Source organism: Choloepus didactylus, chromosome 13 (genome assembly GCF_015220235.1).
Source record: "Choloepus didactylus isolate mChoDid1 chromosome 13, mChoDid1.pri, whole genome shotgun sequence".
Lineage (NCBI taxonomy): Eukaryota > Metazoa > Chordata > Mammalia > Pilosa > Megalonychidae > Choloepus > Choloepus didactylus.
In genome coordinates this window covers 40,588,515-40,608,318 of record NC_051319.1, presented here as the reverse complement: position 1 = coordinate 40,608,318, position 19,804 = coordinate 40,588,515, and the positions used below count along the sequence as shown (strand labels likewise).

The 19,804-nt window shown below is 37.7% G+C and overlaps 1 pseudogene; it reads right to left on the bottom strand.

Moving 5' to 3' along the window:
- Positions 1–17,374: 17,374 nt before the first annotated feature.
- Positions 17,375–19,107, bottom strand: LOC119508042 (annotated as a pseudogene).
- Between the last annotated feature and the right edge of the window lie 697 nt (positions 19,108–19,804).

Genomic DNA, 19,804 nt, shown 5'->3' with positions numbered 1-19,804 from the left:
CTTTTGGAAAAAGACAGTAACACTGCCAGTGATGGCCTAAGTGAAAACTTTCTGACAATAATGTCACATTAATATAAAACGAAAAGCAGCAACTTAGCAACCAAGCCAAGGAAGAAAAGAACGGTAAGTGTTTCTGACAGCCCTGCCCATGTGTTTGAAATTCTCCAGAAAACAGCAGAGAAAACAAATTGCCCATCAAGTGACTCATACAAGGACTATATTTATATACAATAATTCTTCTATTTCTGCATATGTTTTAGGGTACTTGTATGGAAACCAAAAGAGGACTGATAATAGGTAAGGTAGAAAACAAAGCCAAACTACAATTTAGCTGGGGAAGAACAAATATTGGTATGCTCAATCTTTGGAGAAAACTATAGCTCGCTACTAGATGTCACCATATGACAAGATAAAATATGAGAGACTTAGGAGAAGGTGGGAGCCACTCAGAAGAGCCTAAGAATCTGAGGATGGGAGTGAAGAAAGACTAATGATACAAATTTGCAGAAGGCTGTGTGAGAGAGATTGTTTATATATATAATTGTTTTTGGTGTTGTATTTTTATCTGCACAACATGCCTTTCCTTACCTCTGATAATAGAAAAAACCCTTTTTCTCAAGGAAAATTCTTTTTTTCTGCTTTTATTATGGCTAGCTCCTCTTCAGGCCTCAACCCTCCAGTACACAAATTGACACTTCACTGATTTTACCAGTAAGTATATCTCATTCTGTATCCAAAATGATTGACTCAGTGATGAGCATATGACCCAAACCAGGCAAACAAGAGTTCCTTTTGTAAACAAAGCTGGAAATATGATTTTTAGTAGTAAAGGACATATATGGACATTTGGTGGTAGCTCTTTTTATCACCAAAGGAGAAGACCTACTAGAAAATGAAGTTAATATGGAGGGAAGTAAATCTCGGAGATGGAGGAAGAAACAGGTTCCTAATAACATTGTTTGAATTCCTGTATCCAGATATGTCTAAGGTCAGTTTATCCCTTTGGAGTTCCCAGTTAGTGACCCAATTTATCACCTGTTTGGTTACTCTGGACCCTGACTCTACTAAACTTATAAATCTAATCTGCTGTTATGTTATTAAAGTTGTAGTTTTTATTTCCTGTATGGTTGCTTATTCTAAAATTTCAGGCTTATAAGGTATTTGGTCCCCTCAGTTTCTCAGACAATTTGGAATATTTGGAATACAATCCTACCAAGAGGGAGGCATATGGAATTGTTAGGCCAGTCTAAGATACCAACAACCAATGTGTTCAATATAATCCATTGACTCTCAAGTGAATTTAACAAATATTCCACTAGAATCCATGATCTATCAGGAGCTGGGATTTTTCATAAGGTCTGGTTGATCCAGAAGCAATCAGTTGTAAGATATAATTAGTATATCTGAACTCAAGCAGGACTAAAAATGTAATAAACTACATGGGCAGTTAACCTAGATCTGTGGCCCATTCACCTTTTCGTGTAACAGTGCCTCCCCTTAAGTCACAGTTATGACCATAACGGAGGTCTATTAAGACTAGCTGATGGAAGAGAATATAGCCTGAGTTTTGGCTCATGAATGCATCTGCTCACTATGTGAGTGCTAGCTGAAAGAGGAGGAAAGCCGCACAATGTCCCACCTAAAGTGGTGGCTTTGAAAGAGAGAGGAAATAAAGTAAAGATGTAAAATCCTCAAAATGGGCAGATCTTTGGGGGTGCACTTATCTATCCTCTTTGTATGGAAAGAGAAGTATAGAATAAGGTAAGAATAGACATTGCCTAATGTGTAGAAAAATGACTACTTCAGTTGGTCAAGTGCCTACAAGAAAGGTTGGGAGATCAGGAATGAGGACATCTTTGGGTAGAGCTTACACATGGATTTATGGAATGAACAGAATTATGAAGATTTTTATAACTTTAGCCAAGTAGACTAAGTAACTCGGGTGGCTCACAGGTAGCTCCTGCCATTTGCCATCCCATTCTGGAGTGATAGACATATGAGTGAAGTGGCCAAGGCTGCAGAAATGGAGACTATTTATGGACACAACACCATGGGTCCCACCTCAAAAACCATAGTTTTTGAATGTTGTCTAACCTGCCAGCAACAGAAACCAATGCTGATATTTGGTCATGAAACCCTTGCTTCATGGAATATTGCTTTAGACAAATGTTCTGTCATTCATGTTTGGGAAATGTAGCTTTAGCCATTCTTATTATTCTTTCCTTAAATTTCCAGTTTCATAGTCCTTACTTTACTAGTTAATATGTTTGTCTGGGCTACACAAATATACAAATTTCTTCTCTGAGCCCTTTCCTGATAACTTACCACCTTTACCCTTCCTTGCTAAGGACTAAATCACCCACTTTTTCCCCCCAAAACCATCTAACCCCCGGTATGTTGGAGACGGCACTTAGTGCACCAGAGATAGTTGTTAAATTTTAAGAACATTTCCTATTTTCCTATTTGAAAAGAGCCAATTTTCAAATGAAGCCATTATTAAAAATTAAATAATATAAACATAAATTATATTTTAAAAAGCAATAAGTTCTCACTTCCTAATCATTTTACTATTTTCTGTTCTTTTGAGGTTATTTATCTCTACTGTATTTGTATTTCTTATTCAAGAAAGTCATGATCAGTAGCTTGAAATTGGCCAGGCTAGGAATATGTACACCATTTAACATGATATGTGATTAGGAAAATGTAAAATGCACTATATTTGAGTTTGGGAGACGTCTTGGTTTCCTAGGGCTGCCGGAACAATGTACGACAAACTGGGTGGCTTAAAACAAAAGAAATGTGTTCTCTCACAGTTCTGAAGGCTAGAAATCCAAATATCAAGGTTTTTAGAAGGACTGTGCTTCCTTCAAAGTCCAGAGGGAAGAATCTGTTCCATGTCTCTTCTGACTTTTGGTGATGGGTTGCTAGATATCCTTGGGTTCTCTGCCTCAGTCGTCACATGGTGTTCTCCTCTGTCTCTCACTCACTGTCTGTGTTCAAATTTCTCTTCTTTTAAAGGCACCAGTTATATTAAATTAAGGACCCACCCTTCTCTAGTATGATCTCATTTTAACTTGCCTAATTCCATTAGTAATAACCTTATTTCCAGCAAGGTCACATTCTGATGTACCAGAACGTCAACATATCTTTTTGGGTGACAATTTGAGTTATAACAGGGGGTTTCGAATTTCTGTGGAAGCTTTCAGATGCCTAAAATATGAGATGAACGAAGAGCTAAAATGTAAAAAGAAGAAGAGACCCCAAGGTGGTTCCTCTGGGAGCTCTTTGGAATTACCAATGACCTTGTTGCTTGGTTACAACATCTGCTGCTTTGCTAGAGATAATATGCTCTTTCATATTACAAGGAGAAACTGTTATTTTCTTAAAACAAATAGGAAAAATAATTTAGTGGCATTTACATTATCAAGGGCTAATCTTTGTTGGTATTTGTGTTAAATGGCCAGATTTTCAAAAATGGATTAGCAAGATAATAGCTAGTAAAATAAAACAAAATTCTAACACCAACCAACAAACAAAGAAACAAAAAATAAAAATAGAATACTCAGCATCCTGGGAAGCAATTTGCAGAGGTATTCTGTAAAGTGAAGAGTTGATGTTGAATCTTACATTGTTAAATGACTTTTGCTCAGGAATTATACTGACACAGTTTTGATGCATTTTCTTCCATTAGGAAACCAATTTCCACTTAAGTCGTGAAATCAAGCTCCAGCTTGATTGTTATGGTGAGAAGGATTATGCTGTCAAGTCAGATGGATCCATGTAAAAGCAATATTTTTGTTTAGACAAATACTGAACATTATTTGAGTGCAAAAGAGCAGCACAACAATAAGGTTCTAACATCAAATAAGCTTTAAAGAAAAGTTGTCTCTCTTCTTTCTTAAAAAAGAGTTTATAAATGGCTGATAATCTATTCTAAAAAAAAAATCATCAAACAAAACGTAATTTCCCATATGGGCTTAAAAACATTTTATTTTGAATCTGTTAAATGCCTGAGAGAAATTTTTAAGTATTTGTGCTATGGTTGTTAATATTCATATTTTCCTTCCAATATTGTAAGATTTTGTCCTCACAACCTTTAATTTGGTGTGATTCTTTTGTTATTTGAAAATCATTTTGTGAAATTAGGAGTGAACAATGGGACAGATATGTGTCCAAATACATGTTCCTCTGGGACTCCTGTTTGAGTCTACCTTTGTGGCCCCTGATGAACCTTGAAATATTATCTTTCTGGTATTCTAATCTTGGATTGTTTCAATAGACTTGGTTTGCCTCTCTGGCTTGTGACTTCTCATGGTGATTAACACAATAAATATCTGCTAAATAAACGAGTAAGCATGTTACCTTAGAGAGTTTGAAAGCCATCATGTTGGTGAGGTGTATAAGCTGTAGTTTCAGGGAATCATAGAGGCCACAGATGAGTGTTGTAATTTAGAGAAACTGAATATTTCATTGGGTTTTAGGTGACTTTGTTGTTTGAACATAGTGTAATAGTGGATTTGTTCTTTGAGTTCCTAGTTGATACAATCCATTACTGTCAGTCTGGGACTGTGTATAGTATACAGGTGTTGTGAACTCAGAGCTCCCTACAAACTATGGATACTTGTTAAGAATCAGGGGCTTGACAATACATAGAAGTAGACCATCACATTGACAGACATCTGCCTTTGTAATGTGATCACTGCTACCATGCTGGCAAGTTTTAGAGCAAGATGAGCCAGCAAGATATCAAGTCCAGAATAACATGTTCAATGAATAGGTAGGAGTTTGGAGATGCAAAGAGGGATGTCCTTGAAGGGTGCACCTTTTGCAGACTTAAGAATATTCTAATATAAGAATATCAAAAGTCTGCACAGTTAATAGTCAATATTTTGCATGGGTTTTGATGGACTGTAAAGGGGCATCATAGCACAAGTACAATTTGTGAGGATGGTTTGCTAGTAGAATCTGGTGAGTCCTTGAAAAATGATGGATGACTTGAATGGAAAAGATGAGGCATTTCTGCTTTCTTTCACTCCTTTCTTGTTTATGGTAGAGGATAGAGTACTATGAAAATTTGTTTTTTAATAAAGTCACCTGCTTTGTGGTACTTGACCAGATGTCAAGATTCATTAGTTATATGCACTTGTCTAAAAATGGTAACTGAACTGAAGTCACAAAATTGCTGACAGAGAAAAATCTCATAATTATTTCTTATGAATGTAATTTTGACCTTCAAAGGAAGAAAGAAAGCCTAATGATAATAAAAATGAGTGAGTAATACAAGGCATTGATATAAGTCTTATAGAGGTAGTGTACCCACTTTGTAGAAACATTGGCCCTAAGAACCAGAGAAACAGTGCATCAGCATGTTTGCTATATTAAAACAGATCCCGATCTCCATATTTTAAAAAACCTCCTACAAAGTGATGTACCTATACAGTATATTCCTTAATATGGGTATGTTAAGAAGAGTGGCAACTATTGGAGGATATAAGCAGTGCTAGTGGCAGAAAACTGCTGGGAGATTAGGGGGTCCCGTGTCTCCAGACAAGACCAGGGAAAGCATGGATAGTAAGAAAGAAAAAAAATATAAATCTCTGTTTATCCTCTCTTGTAAAGTTGAATAGGAGTGGCCTCAGAAATAATTAGTTCAATATTAAGCCGTTTAAATTGGCTGTGTTCCTAGGCATCAGCTTTGACCAGTATGATCCCATTCTGCTTATCCAGAGCTTGCCCCAAGAAGAGGGCCAATATTCTCAAATCCAACAGGGTTTAATTCCTTTGGTTTGAACTCATCTGCCGGCCTCTTCCCTCATTATCCCTCCCTCCCTTCCTTCCCCTCTTCCCTTAATTTCTTTTGTTAACTTATATTTATTGAGTATATTTATTATGAGTCAGGTACTTTACTAGGCACTGGGAAGAATATGTGAGCCAAACCATACACTGCCCCCATTTACATGAAACTTTCAGTCAAATACAGAAGAAAAAGAGTTAAATAATGACACATTTATATTGGGAATGTGATAACTGCTGCCACATGAATGAGTACATAATTCTCTGAAAATCTTAAAAAGAGTTGTCTGTAAATTCTGGATGTAAATCCTTTCTTAGATATATATTTACAACTGTTTCCTCCCAAAATATGACTTGTCATTTTATTTTCTTAGAAGAATATTTTAAAGAGCAAAAGTGAAGCCCAATTTATTAATATTGTCTTATGGATAATGCTTTTTATATTCCATCTATGAAATCTTGCCCTAACTGAATATTTTCTTCTATACTTTCTGTTAGGAATGTTAAAGTTTTATTTGTACATTTATGTCCATGACTAATTTCATTTTTTGGTATGTGGTTTGAGATAAGTATGTATCAGAATTTCATTATTTTTTCACAGGTGGATAATATTCCATTGTATATACATAGCACATCTTATTTAGCCAGTTGATGGACACTTGGGTTGCTTCTGCCTTATGGCTATTTTATAATGCTGCTATGAGCATCAGTGTGCAAGTATCTTTTAGTGTCCCTGCTTACAATTCTTTTGGGTACAAACCTAAAAGTGGATTGCTGGGTCATATAGTATTCTATACTTAGATTTCTGAGGAACCACAAAATTGTCTTCCACAGAGGCTGCAGCATTTTACATTCCCTCCAACAATGTATGAGGTTTCTTATTTTTCCACATCCTCACCAGCACTTATTGTACATTATTTTTTATGAAGAGCCATTCTAGTAGATGTGAAGTGGTATCTCATTGTGGTTTTGATTTGTATTTTTGTTAATGATATTGAGCATCTTTTCATGTGCTTATTGGTTGTTTGTGTACCTTCTTTGGGGAAATATCTATTCAAGTCTTTTGCTCATTTTAAAATTGGGTTGTTTATCTTTTGTTCTTTGTATGTTCTGGATATTAAACCTTTATCATATATATATATATATAATATCCAAGTATTTTCTCTCATTTCATAGGTTTTTCTTTCACTTTCTTTATAATATCCTTTGGTGCACAAAGTATTTTTAATTTTGATGAAATCCAATTTATCTATTTTGTTGTTGATGCTTGTGCTTTTGGTGTAAAACCTAAGAATCTATTGCCTAATACAAAACGTTAAAATATTTCCCTGTGTCTTCTTCAACAGTTTTATAGTTTTAGAAGTCTTTGTCTAGTAATGTTCAAAAACTGATCTTCTTCATTGATGGATTCTAATTCTTTCCCTTGATCCTTTGCATGGTTCATGTTTCTTGTTTCTTTGCGTGCCTGGCAATCATTTGTTGCATACTGGACATTTTAGTGTTCTAATGTGTTATCTCTGTAATTAAGTTGCTTAGTGTCTCTTCCTTAAGTATTCAGGTATTATAATGACAGAGATTGCCTTGAATGCCAGGAGCTAACAGTAAGAACAACAAAAATAAATCCCTTTTCAGTATTAGTGTTTTAGTGTGCTAGTGTTCTCCTTCATGCATTGGCTCCCTAACAATGCATCTAAGGAATAGCCTGATGCAAAAACACTGGGTCCTCCCAGGTCTTTTCTTCACATGCATCTTGCCCTGCTTTTGCACCTACAGCCTGGAATTCTGCCATCCACATGGATCCAAATGAACCTTTTACACTAGGGAACAGTCTTTGTTCCAGGTCCTGTGTGCACATTGTATGTCTCCAAACCGGCACTCCTTTGCCCCAGGCAGCCATATCTTGACCACTCTTCTGCAGCACTCTAGCTTCTTTACCAGCCACCTCTGATGTGCAGGGCAATTCTAGGTTGGTGAGCCTGTGAATGTCTTCTGAGTCAGTCCTTCAGACTTCCACCAGACAGACTGGCACAGATGTATATGCACCCTAGTATGTGCAAAAGGGTTACTCTGAGACCTCTGGAACCAGAACAGGTCCTACAGTTGGAACACAGGTAGGCTCCTTAACAAGCTTGGAAAGGACAGAGGAAGGGCTGCAAGGGTGCCATGAGTTCTTCAGACCATTTAAAAACTGCACTTTTCTTGATTCAATTCTCTCCTAGTTACAACAACACTTAACTCTTTTCTGGTGCTCTGAGAAAAATGGTTTAGATAGTTCTTGCTTTCTATTTAACAATTCTGTTGGGGGATGGAAACTGGGGGCATCTTACTCTGTCATCTTGGTGACAAGATGCAACCTGTAATCTCCTTTTAAATCCTGTTCTTTGTTGTTATAAGATTTTTGTCCAGAGTTTATAATTATGGTTGGCACTGGATTATTCCAATACAAATGATTTCTTTGCTGGAAACCAGCTCAGTGCTTTCCTAAGTAAACAAAAACTTATCCTAAGATTCAAATTGCATTTACTGTTGTTTGGAGACAAAAGCATTCCAAACTGATAGAACTGTGGCAACAAGAGGTCACAATCCTAGTCTGGGATTGAGGTCCTTGAACACATTCTGTAGATTCACTTGGAATCCCAGAATAGCTGGCACATGTTTGTGTAAGAAACCATTTTTGAACCATTGATCAGCAGCATGACCCTGGCTTTGGCAACAGTAGGAAAGTGGCGATGGGAGCCTGGGTCTGATAAAGACACCTGGGTTGGCATGCTTACATCTTTTAGTATTGGTATTTAGCACACTGGCTCCAGTCCATACTGGTGGTCAATGGTAACAGCACAGCAGGGAACGGTTGAACAGTTTACGGTCTCGGGTAATGTTTCTTTAAAAACAACATTATCTTTCCACCATTTTCTTCTTCTTCTTTGTATCTTAAGGTAATTTCCTCAGTAATAGCACTGGTGAGGGGCAGGGAAGATTGGTAAGGGCTGAGAATTCCACAATTTCATTGTTTTGGGCTCAATGAGAAATGCTGTTTTGTTTTCCTTTGGGAGTAGTTTTACCTACAATTGTGTAACTAACCCAGGAAACTTAGGAAAGTCTTTACAGTTTTATAAAGAATAGGGGTAAGGATCAAAGTAAGATTTGTGGGCATGAGTAGTTGTTGAAGGATTTTCAGAGGAAGGCAATATCATGGGAAAAGCACTAGATTAGGGATCATGAGACTTTAAGTTGTAGTCCCAGCTCTGCCACTGACCAGCAGAGTGACCTTAGGACTCAGTTTATTCATCAGTATACCAAGCCATTTAGAATACTTTGTTCCTTTCCAGTCAAACATTGTATGATTCTACCACAGCCCCCATCACTCTTTTTAAGTAAAAGATTCAAACATGGGCTGCACTCTGAGTCCTTAGCACTGCACTTGCTCTAAAATATATTTTTCTATTTCTACAAAAGAAAATGAGAAATAGTATATGTGTACCTTACTGTAGACATTGGGCTTTACATCAACTTATTCTTGATGGTTTTATACCTAAAGGATAGCATACATCAAGGGGATGATCCTCTCTGTAACTCTTGACATATTTTTCATCATCTCACCAATGCATTTTCAGCTACTTATGCCAGTGCTATGGTGGTAGTCAAGGTCTTGAAGTGTCCTTGGATGACTCAAGTGAAATGGAGTTTTCCGTGCTATTTAATATTTTGTATTAAATATATATATATATATACACACACACACACACAATAATATATATATTAGAGTGGGAAATGTGGGTAGATGAGTGCTGCCAGTGACAGCAGAAATGTGTCTTTCCTCGGGTCACAGAAATTAGTGCTTACATAGTGGATGTACGGGTTCAAGTAAATGCTTCTGAATATCACTAAGTTTTCCAATGGCAGGGGAAGATTAATGCTCAGTATTACAATGAGTATACAATGATAGCAGCATTGAATTTGTAGAGCATGGATTGAATTATAGTACAGAGCAGGAAATTAGGTAGCCTAGATGAGTATCCTAAATAAAGAATGTAGTGAAGTTTGAATGTTTTCTGAACTTTAACCTGTTAAGCAATGTTGATGTAAATAACTGGCCTCTTACTCCTGTATTCATGCCCCTTCTCCAAAAGCAATTGCTAAGCTTTGTAAAAATCCAGCTGGTCAAATATGGCTATTCCTGCTTTGTCTGCAAAGTATATTTTATCATCTTGCCAAAGAAGGATTTATTGTTCTGAGTAACAATACAAAGTTCATATTCTTCCCAATAAATCCAAAAAGCCAAGGATTAAAATGAAGCTGTGAATGCAACAACTTGGACAAATCCCACAAATGTTATGTTGTGCAGAAGAAGCCAGTCCAATAGGCTAACCTATGGTGATAAATGTGAGGAGGTGTTTTGTGTGGTAGTGGAAGCTGAGGGCCTGCATTGCAGCTAGGGTGGTGCTTCAATTTATGAAAGCTGCTGGAATACAATATACCAGAAATATGTTGCCTTTCAACAAAAGAGATTTTTTAAGTTACAAGTTACAATTCTAAGACAAAAAAATGTCCAAATAAGGCATGAACAAGAAGATACCTTCTCTGAAGAAAGGCTGCTGGCATCTGGAGTTCCTCTGTCAGAGAGCAAGGAACGTGGCCAGAGTCCACTGGTCCTTTGTTCCCGGGTTTCATTGCTTCCAGCTTCTGATTCCAGTGGCCTCCTCTCTGAGCTTCTGTGTGTTCTCTCTTAACATCTCTAGGGTGTTTCTCTCTCCAAATGTCTCTGCCTTTGATCCTTTCACAAAGGACTCTAGTAAAGGTTTAAGACCCACCTTAAGCGGGCTGGGTCAGATCTCAATTGAAACAACCTAACCAAAGTTTCTACCCACAACAGTTCTGTACCCATAAGAATGGATTAAAAGAACATGGCCTTTTCTGGGGTACATAACAGATCCAAACTACCAAAGGGGGCTTGAGGAAACTTTCTAGAGTGATGAAAATAACTTATAACTTGTTTATTTATGGTGGTTACAAAGGTATATACAACTGTCAAAATTCATTGGCCTGTACATTTAATGTATTTTACTGAATGGAAATTGCAACTCAGTAGGAAGAAATCTGGAAAAGGATTACTCAGGAAAATTGTTTTACCACTACAAAAATAAATTTGTTAAAAACTTACAATTTAAGAAGAAATGATGGGTATTGTAACTTCCAGAATGGCAGTTTAAGGAACTCCATACCCTCTCATCAGAAAAACAATCATGACTGGTAAAAATTATAAAATATTCCAATTATTTAAAGTTTATGAAAGTTGTTATAAAGACATACAGCAAATGTACAGGCATTTATTCAGGAACATCTACTAAATCTCTTTAAGAACAGTGAGAGTCTGTGGTAGGCATTTGAGCTTCCCTCCCTCTCTCCCCAGCTCAGTGTAACAGAAACTCTACTCCAGGTGGAGAAATCAAGAACATACAGCTCTCTACCTCCCAGCACCAAATTTATGACTAGGGTATATCTCCAAGAGTGGCAGACCATCAGTATTTCTCATATTCCCCCACCCCATCCCAGCACCATGTTGTAGAAGCTCTATTTCAGGCCAGAGCAGCTTAGATGTCTGGGGCTCCCTTTCTCTACTCATGTCTCACTTGTATGGTGGTAGCTCTGTCACAGGTGCAGAAGGGTGGGAATATTGGGCACTGATCACCCTTGCCCCAGCTCACTTGGAGGACTGATGTTCCACTCTGGAAGAAGCAACCTGAGAAGACAAGGGCCTACTGCCCTTTCCCTATGCCCCACTTATAAAGTAGAGTCATAACTCCTTGAAAAGTGGGCTGTTGTCCCCCCTCCCCCCCAAATTCCATAGCAAGGGCTCAGAGGTTTTGCCAAGGGGAGAGAGGCAGGTCTTAACAACAGAGAGCTCAGTAGTTATTCCTAAGATAATTGATTTTATTTGGAGCAGAGAGTAGGGAAGTTTGAGCTGACAGGCATTGTCAAAAATAAAGGAGATTTTGCTGGTAAGCATTTAAGAGGTGTTTGGTAGGATGTTGTTCGATGAGAGTGAAAAGCTGAAGTATAGACAAGCTAGACACTTCTCAGAGAGAACTAGGGGTAAAGACAGCTAAAATGAACCCTTCTTGGATCAGAAAAAGCCTCAAAGACAGACCTGAAAGATCTCTGCAAAAGGGACAGAATTTAATTGGATCAGACTTTAGAGCAATGACTGCTCTAGTACACTGTTAAAAACAATAGAGTGATCACTTAGCAATCAGTGGAGGTAAACAGCTGCGTGTGCTACCAACAAAGAGAAGCAGCTTAACTGAGAGATCAGGGAAAGAGACAAAGCGAGCCCTCCTAAAACTGCTGTTGTTCCAGGGTGACTGTGCACACCCCCAAGGCTGAGTCTTCTGAGGAATGACAGCTGAGGCTGCGCACTGAAGGGGAAACAGACTTCACTGAAATAGTTTACCAAAATCACTAAATAAATCTTCGAACATCAGGGGAGGGGTATCAGTATCCAGATTTGCTACAATATATTATCTAAAATGTCCATTTTTCAACAAAAAAATTATGAGACATGCAGAATCCAGAATCCAGAATCCAGAAAGTATGACCCATATGCAGGAAAGAAAGTAGGAAATAGAAACAGCCTTTGAGAGGTCCCAGATGATAGACAAGAACTTCAAAGTAGTCATTTTTTTCCCCAATTTTTAAAAATTTATTGAGGCTTGTTTTATGTCCCAGCATATGGTCTACTCTGGAGAAAGTCCTGTGACCACTAGAGAACAATGTGTATATTGGTGATTTGGGATGTCATGTTCTATATATGTCTGTTAAATCAAATTCATTTATCCAATTGTTTAGGTTCTCAATTTCTTTATTGTTTTTCTGTTTGGTTGATCTATCTATAGGAGAGAGTGATGTGTTGAAATCTCCCACAATTATCATGGAAACATCAATTGCTTCCTTTAGTTTTGCCAGTGTTTGTCTCATGTATTTTGTGGCACCATGACTGGGTGCATAAACATTTATGATTGTTATTTCTTCTTGTTGAATTGCCCCTTTTATTAGTATGTAGCAGCCTTCTTTGTCTCTCATAACATCCTTGCATTTAAAGTCTATTTTATCTGAGATTAATATTGCTACTCCTGCTTTCTTTTGGCTGTAGCTTGTATGAAATATTTTTTCCATTCTTTCACTTTCAGTTTCTTTGTGTCTCTGTGTCTGAGATGAGTCTCTTGTATGCAACATATTGATGATTCGTATTTTTTGATCCATTCTGCCAATCTATATCTTTTAATTGGGGAGTTTAATCCATTCACATTCAACATTATTACTGTGAAGGCATTTCTTGAATCAGCCATCCTATCCTTTGGTTTATGTTTGTCAGATATATTTTTTACCTCTCTCTCTTATTGTCCTTTAATGAACCAATATTGAATCTCTTTAGTACCGAACCTTTCTCCATATTTCTCTCTCCTTTCTTTGTTTCTCTGTCTGTAGGGCTCCCTTTAGGATCTCCAGTAGGGCAGGTCTTTTATTAGCAAAATCTCTCAGCATTTGTTTGTCTGTGAAAAATTTAAGCTCTTCCTCAAATTTGAAGGAAAGTTTTGTTGGATAAAGTATTCTTTGTTGGAAATTTTTCACTCTCAGAATTTTAAATATGTCATGCCACTGCCTTCTCACCTCCATGGTGGCCACTGAGTAGTCACTACTTAGTCTTGTGTTGTTTCCTTTGTATGTGGTGAATTGCTTTTCTCTTGCTGCTTTCAGAACTTGCTCCTTCTCGGTATTTGATAGTCTGATCAGAATATGTCTTCGAGTGGGTTTATTTGGATTTATTCTATTTGGAGTTCACTGGGCATTTATGCTTTGTGTATTTATATTGTGTAGAAGGTTTGGGAAGTTTTCCCCAGCAATTTCTTTGAATACTCTTTCTGGACCTTTACCGTCTCTTCCCCTTCTGGGACACCAATGAATCTTAAATTTGGATGTTTTATTTTATCTGTCACATCCCTGAGGTCCATTTTGATTTTTTTGATTTTTTTTCCCCATTCTTTCTTTTGTTCTTTCATTTTCCATTGTGTGGCCCTTGAGGTTACTGATTCTTTGTTTGGCTTCCTCTAGTCTTCTACTATGAGTATCTAGAATCTTTTAAATTTGGTCAAGAGTTTCTTTTATTTCCAAAAGATCATCTGTTTTTTAATTTACTCTTGCAATTTCTTCTTTATGCTCTTCTAGGGTCTTCGTCATGTCCTGTATATCCTGTGCCATGCTCTCATTGTTTGTCTTTAGTTCTTTGATTAATTGCTCCAAGTACTGTGTCTCCTCTGATCTTTTGGTTTGGGTGTTTGGGCTTGGCTTATCCATATTGTCTGTTTTTTTCATATGCTTTAAAATTTTCAGTTGTTTTTGGCCTCTTGGCATTTGCTTTACTTGATAGGCTTCTTTTAGGACATGTAGGATTATTCAGAGATTAATCTCTAATTTGTCAGATCTACAGCTTGGTGTAGTACATTTTCTCTAAACAGCAGATGGCATCCGTGAGCCACCTATTCCCTTCAAGTCAGTTCTCCCCAACTTTGTCTTTGTAGCATGTGGGGGTCTGATTCTTGTGGTGTCCAATTGGTGCACCAAGTTTGGGTGTGCTGTCGGTGCTGTCCGCCCTGAATATGGGGTGAATGTCTGAGTGGTTAGGGAGGGAGGGAAGCTTTAATAATCAAACCTCCCAGGTGTTCCTGGAGCTTTAAGGCTTTTGCAAGAGTCTAAACCTTCATTTCAGTCTCACCACAGATTATCTCTGCCGCTGACCCACAAGTCCTTGGTATTGGTGTATGGTCCCTGGGATTTCCAAGTGGGCCCCCCTTCCAAGCCATGCCCTTCTAGAGCCTCTGCTGGGGGAAGGTCGTGCTACATTACAAGTGCACACCATCCCTCAAGGGATGTTTTGGGCTGCCGGGCTGTGTAGGAGTGTTCCCAGCCTTCTGTAAGGATGGCTGTATGGGGCATGTTAATTTCCCCCTTGTCACACAGCTCCATCTTCCCAGCTCCGGGACAATTAGCTGTGGGTATGCAAAAGGCTATTGTCCACGCCTGATATTGTGGTGTGTGTGTGTGTTCCTGGACACACTTCCCATCACACTGGGTTTTTTGGTGCAGCTCTGGGCTGTGGCTCTGGTGCCAGGAAGGAGCATTCCCAGCCTACCGAGAAGATGTTGTAAGGGGTGTGGTTATTTTCCCCTTTTTGCTCACCTTTGCCTTACTCGTTGCAAGATGATTAGCAGCGGGTGCACAAAAGGCTATCTTCTATGCTGAATATAGAGGTGTTCACACAGCCCATTCCTGCCATGCTTCACTGTGCAGTTCTCACTGCCATATCTGCAGCTGCTTTTGGGTTTTTTAAAAAATAACTAGCCCGCCTCCAAATGCCAATGCACAGTTTCCCCACACCACAGCATGACTGCCAGATATTCAGCAGGCTTACTCATTTCAGAACACAGACTCCCGGTTTCACCAATTGCATGGTCCCTGTGGATTTAGCAGACCTTGTCCAGCTGATGCATCACTAGAACTGGTGCTCTGGGTCAGTTTCTGGCTTTTATCTAGTATTTTTCATGGAGATGTTTTTTTTGCCCTGTGTCTCCTAGCCACCATCTTAGGTTCTCCCAAGTTAGTCATTTTATTTATTTATTTATTTATTTTTTCAAATGTACAAAGTTGTTTATTTTTCTTGGCAATTTAAAAATACATAGCCATTTAAACTGAATACACATTAAGTTAGTGTTTTATTTCCTTTCTATACAATTGTTATTACAAGGAACTGCTCCATTCAGTTAAAACCTAATGAATACCATCAACTTTTCCTGTCTTATATTTCTTAAGAGCATTAGTACATATATAATGCTACCCTTTTCAAAATGCTTAGAAAAATTACAATATCATAGTTCACATAAAGCTCTTTAAAAATCTGATGTCACAGGGTTGTAGAAGTTAAGGGTAAATAATGACACACTCTTCCTTAGGAGGACCCCTTGGTAGAGGAATTCAATACTAAGCAGGTTACATAAACATAAGAAACAATCACAATTTTTAGTACCAGAATTGTTGCCAACTTGCCTGAAGTTCATTTGTCACAATTTAAAATTCCAACACATACGATGGCCCAGAATTTTACATTTCATGATTAAATCAGGTAAGTGATGTTAGTTAAAAATTATATTCCTAAAATATGGGGACCTGATGTTATTGCTTTGTTTAAAGTGTGACTATAAAATAGAATATTTTAAAAACATAAATACAAGACTTTTATCAGATTCATTTTTCCTTTGCTAGACACTTAAACCAGTAATGCTGCTATTCAAATTCATATTTTGGAATTTCTTTGTAACTTAGTCATAAAAACCAGTCTTACTTTATGTTGCACTTCTCCACTTTAATTTTAAATGGGCAAAAACAATCCTGTTTTTTGCATTATTATTATATTCTGAATTAGTTTTCCTCCTCAAATCAAGTATATTCTAAAAGAGAAAAAATGGTCACCGTTAAGTATATTTAAAAAGTGAACGTAAAATAAAACAGAAATTTGAAAACTGGAGTTTTAAAAATGTTTTGAGGACAAGTTGCATCACTGGAATAAATGTGAAGCTTTAACTTCACTATTTTGAGGATATAACATCCATGTAGTGTGTATACTAAGAAAAATTATACTCATACCTTATAATTCTTAAAAAGTCTCAGAAAAGAGATAAGTGAGGAGCTCTGAGTGCCAGCAAAGCCATTTTGTCACTCCATGACATCAACATTAAACATTATATTCCGTTCATCTACCTGTAAAGATATCACATTTTTTCTCTCATTTCTTTTAAATACATTTTTCTCTCTTAGTCTATATTCATTAACAGCAAAAGTGCATTCAAGTCCCTGATCTAGTAATATTTTGTATTTGTGGCACCCTTCCCCATAAGTACATATTAGCAACATCTACAATACCAAGTCTATTTTTTGAAAAAGCATTATTTAAATTCTGGGTCTTAGTTTTTATGGTATCTAAAGATTAAAAGATTTCCCCTTGTATTGGACAATACAATTTCAATCACATATTGCCTTTTTAAATCAATGCAACCTTGTAAAAGATTACTCACTTTCTAGTTATCTTCATTATTCTAAATTAAACTATTCAGAAAATGATTTAAGTGAAAACTTTTTTATTCCTCTTTGTAGTTCTGTGAATGAGTATTAACATAGTACATTATACTTTCAAATTCCACTGCTGAGGTCTACCATTTAATCAAGTTTTAGATGCTGCTTATATTCCTTTTTGCTTCCAAGAAACCTGGCCCTTTTCCACGCAAAAGGAGGCATATATTAAGGTTGTATATTAACAGTTCAACTTAATGAATGCAAAAAAAAATTTAAAACTAGAATGGAATTGTTTGGTCTCATGAAATTCCTTGATTTTAGATTTTATTATGTATAACTTTTTATGTCCCAAGTTTTGACTGCAATGATAAATAATTTTCCCTTAACAATTCTGAGTTGAGGGATAAGGGGAAAAGGATTTATAAACAGTAGCCTTGTTGCTCTTCATTGCCATGCTATCACTCGCACTGTCATTAACATCTTAGCTATACTTTCTTTGGACCCTGAAATAAGTTGGAAAATTCATCATTGGTACTTAAGAGTTTAACACTTGGGAAAAAAAAAAGTGGTTTTGTGCATCCATGTCTGGAATTCCAGTTAAAATTCCATTAAAAAACATGCAGAATGAAGATTTTCTTCTTTTGATTCCTGTACATAAGTGAGGAACTCTACACAAGTTCTTTATATTTTGGCAGATTTGTGCATATAAAATAGGCTACTTGACTTATAAATTTTCTCCTGGCTGGTACTGTGGCTCTGTAGCAGTGAAGTAGTCTTCCAAGAAGGATTGAATATATTCAAATGTTGGTCTTTCATCAGGGTCCTTCTTCCAACAAAGGTTCATCAATTCATGTAGGGATTCTGGACAGCCCTGAGGGCAAGGCATCCTATACTCCCATTCCACCTGCTCCAGCACTTCTCGGTTTACCATACCTGGATATGGAACTCTGCTCTTTGTTACCAGTTCTGTCTGTAGAATTCCAAATGACCACACATTGGACTTTATGGTAAATCGGCCATACAGTGCAGCCTCAGGAGCTGTCCATTTGATTGGGAATTTTGCACCCTGTCTTGCAGTATATTCATTGTCTTCAATTAACCTTGCTAAACCAAAATCTGCTATTTTGCATACAAGGTTTTCTCCTACAAGAATATTAGCAGCCCAAAGGTCACAATGGATATAATTCATTCTTTCAATATATGCCATGCCATCAGCAATCTGAGCAGCCATATCAACCAGTTGTGGGAGCTTCAAATACTTTCCATCTCCCTCCTTAAGGAAATCCAGTAAACTCCCTTTTGACATAAATTCAGTGACAATGTAAATTGGCTCTTCAGAAACAACCGCATAGAGTGGAACAAGTTTATCATGTCTTAATTTCTTCATGATCTGAGCCTCTTGAAGAAAAGCTTCTGGCATCATTGTACCTGGATTTAGTGTTTTAATTGCTACATTTGTGGTTCCATTCCATGTTCCTGTGTAGTGTTTCACTAATTTCTGCAGAATATCAAATTGTGCTCTGGTTGTGATATAGTATCCACCATTGTCAAGCTTCCTAATTTTGTAGTGTTTCACATTGTCACCTCTTATCTCATCCCAATCACGAATAGAGAGGGAAAAAGCACCTTTAGTAGTTTCACTCTCTCTTACCAAGAAAATACCTCGTTGATTTCCAGGGTTCAGAAGTAATCTTTCAGCATCTTTTCTTCCCATTTTGCCAAAATACCATTCTTCTGCCTGAATGGAATCTGCTGGTGCTACATAATTGCTAGGGATATAACCATTCTTTCCTGTAGCAATTGATCTTGCTTCCTACCAGTCTCCTTCCGTATTGTTAATTATCTGAAATCTTTCACCCTTCTTAAATGAAAGGTCTTCTGTAGTTCTAGCTTCATAATCATATAAGGCCACAAATACAGTAACACCACCTGTTAAACCAGTAGGATATGTAGTTGGCACCACCGAGAATGAGGAAGATGCTCCTCCAAAAGGTGTCACCCCTGAGGATCCTCCAAATGGTGTTATGGAAAGATTGCTAAAATTAACAGATGTTCCCTTTGCTGATGATGATGGTGACATTGCACTGTGTTCTGCTCCATAATGGCTGATACTTGTGCTCACAGGCTCTGGAGTGTTTTCAGTTCTATATTTAATGGCTGGACTTTGTTCTCTTCACTTTTAATGTAGCCCATTATCAAATAAAATTCTGGCAGCCACAGTGGACATGAGTTGTGTAGACAATTCTAGAAATATTCCCTCTTGATGCCACCTTCCACTTCCTGTTCCCTGGCCGCATTCGCCTGAGGTGCTGCTGCAGCAGCTCAGGTGGAGGGGTGGGGGTGGTGGGTGGCAGCGAGGCCCACGGGGCCATCTGCCTCCTCCTTCACCTCCGTGTCCAGGGGCGCCCGGTGGTGGCAATGACGGCAGAGCCAGACCTGGACTCGTTACTTCGGGAGGAGCGAATTCCCGGGCTCCCACCCCATCAGCCTCACGCCCCGCCTTTGCGCTGCTCCCCGCCCTCATGCCAGCTCTGCCCCCATGCCGGCTCTGCCCCCTACTCCCCAAGTTAGTCATTTTAAATCTGTTCAAAGAACTAAAGAGAAGTATGCTTTAAAAAGTAATGGAAGGTATGATAACAAAGTCTCATAAAATACAGAATATCAGTAAAAAGATAGAAATTATGTAAAAGAATCAATTGGAAATTCTTGAGTTGAAAAGTACAATAACTGAAATGAAAAATTCACGAGAGGAGCTCAACAGCAGATATGAGCTGGCAGAAGAAAGATTCAGTGAACTTGAAGATAGATCAGTGGAGATTATGTAATCTGAAGAACAGAGGAAAAAAAAGAATGAAATGGTGTAACTGTAACCCATAGAATCCTTTGAAAT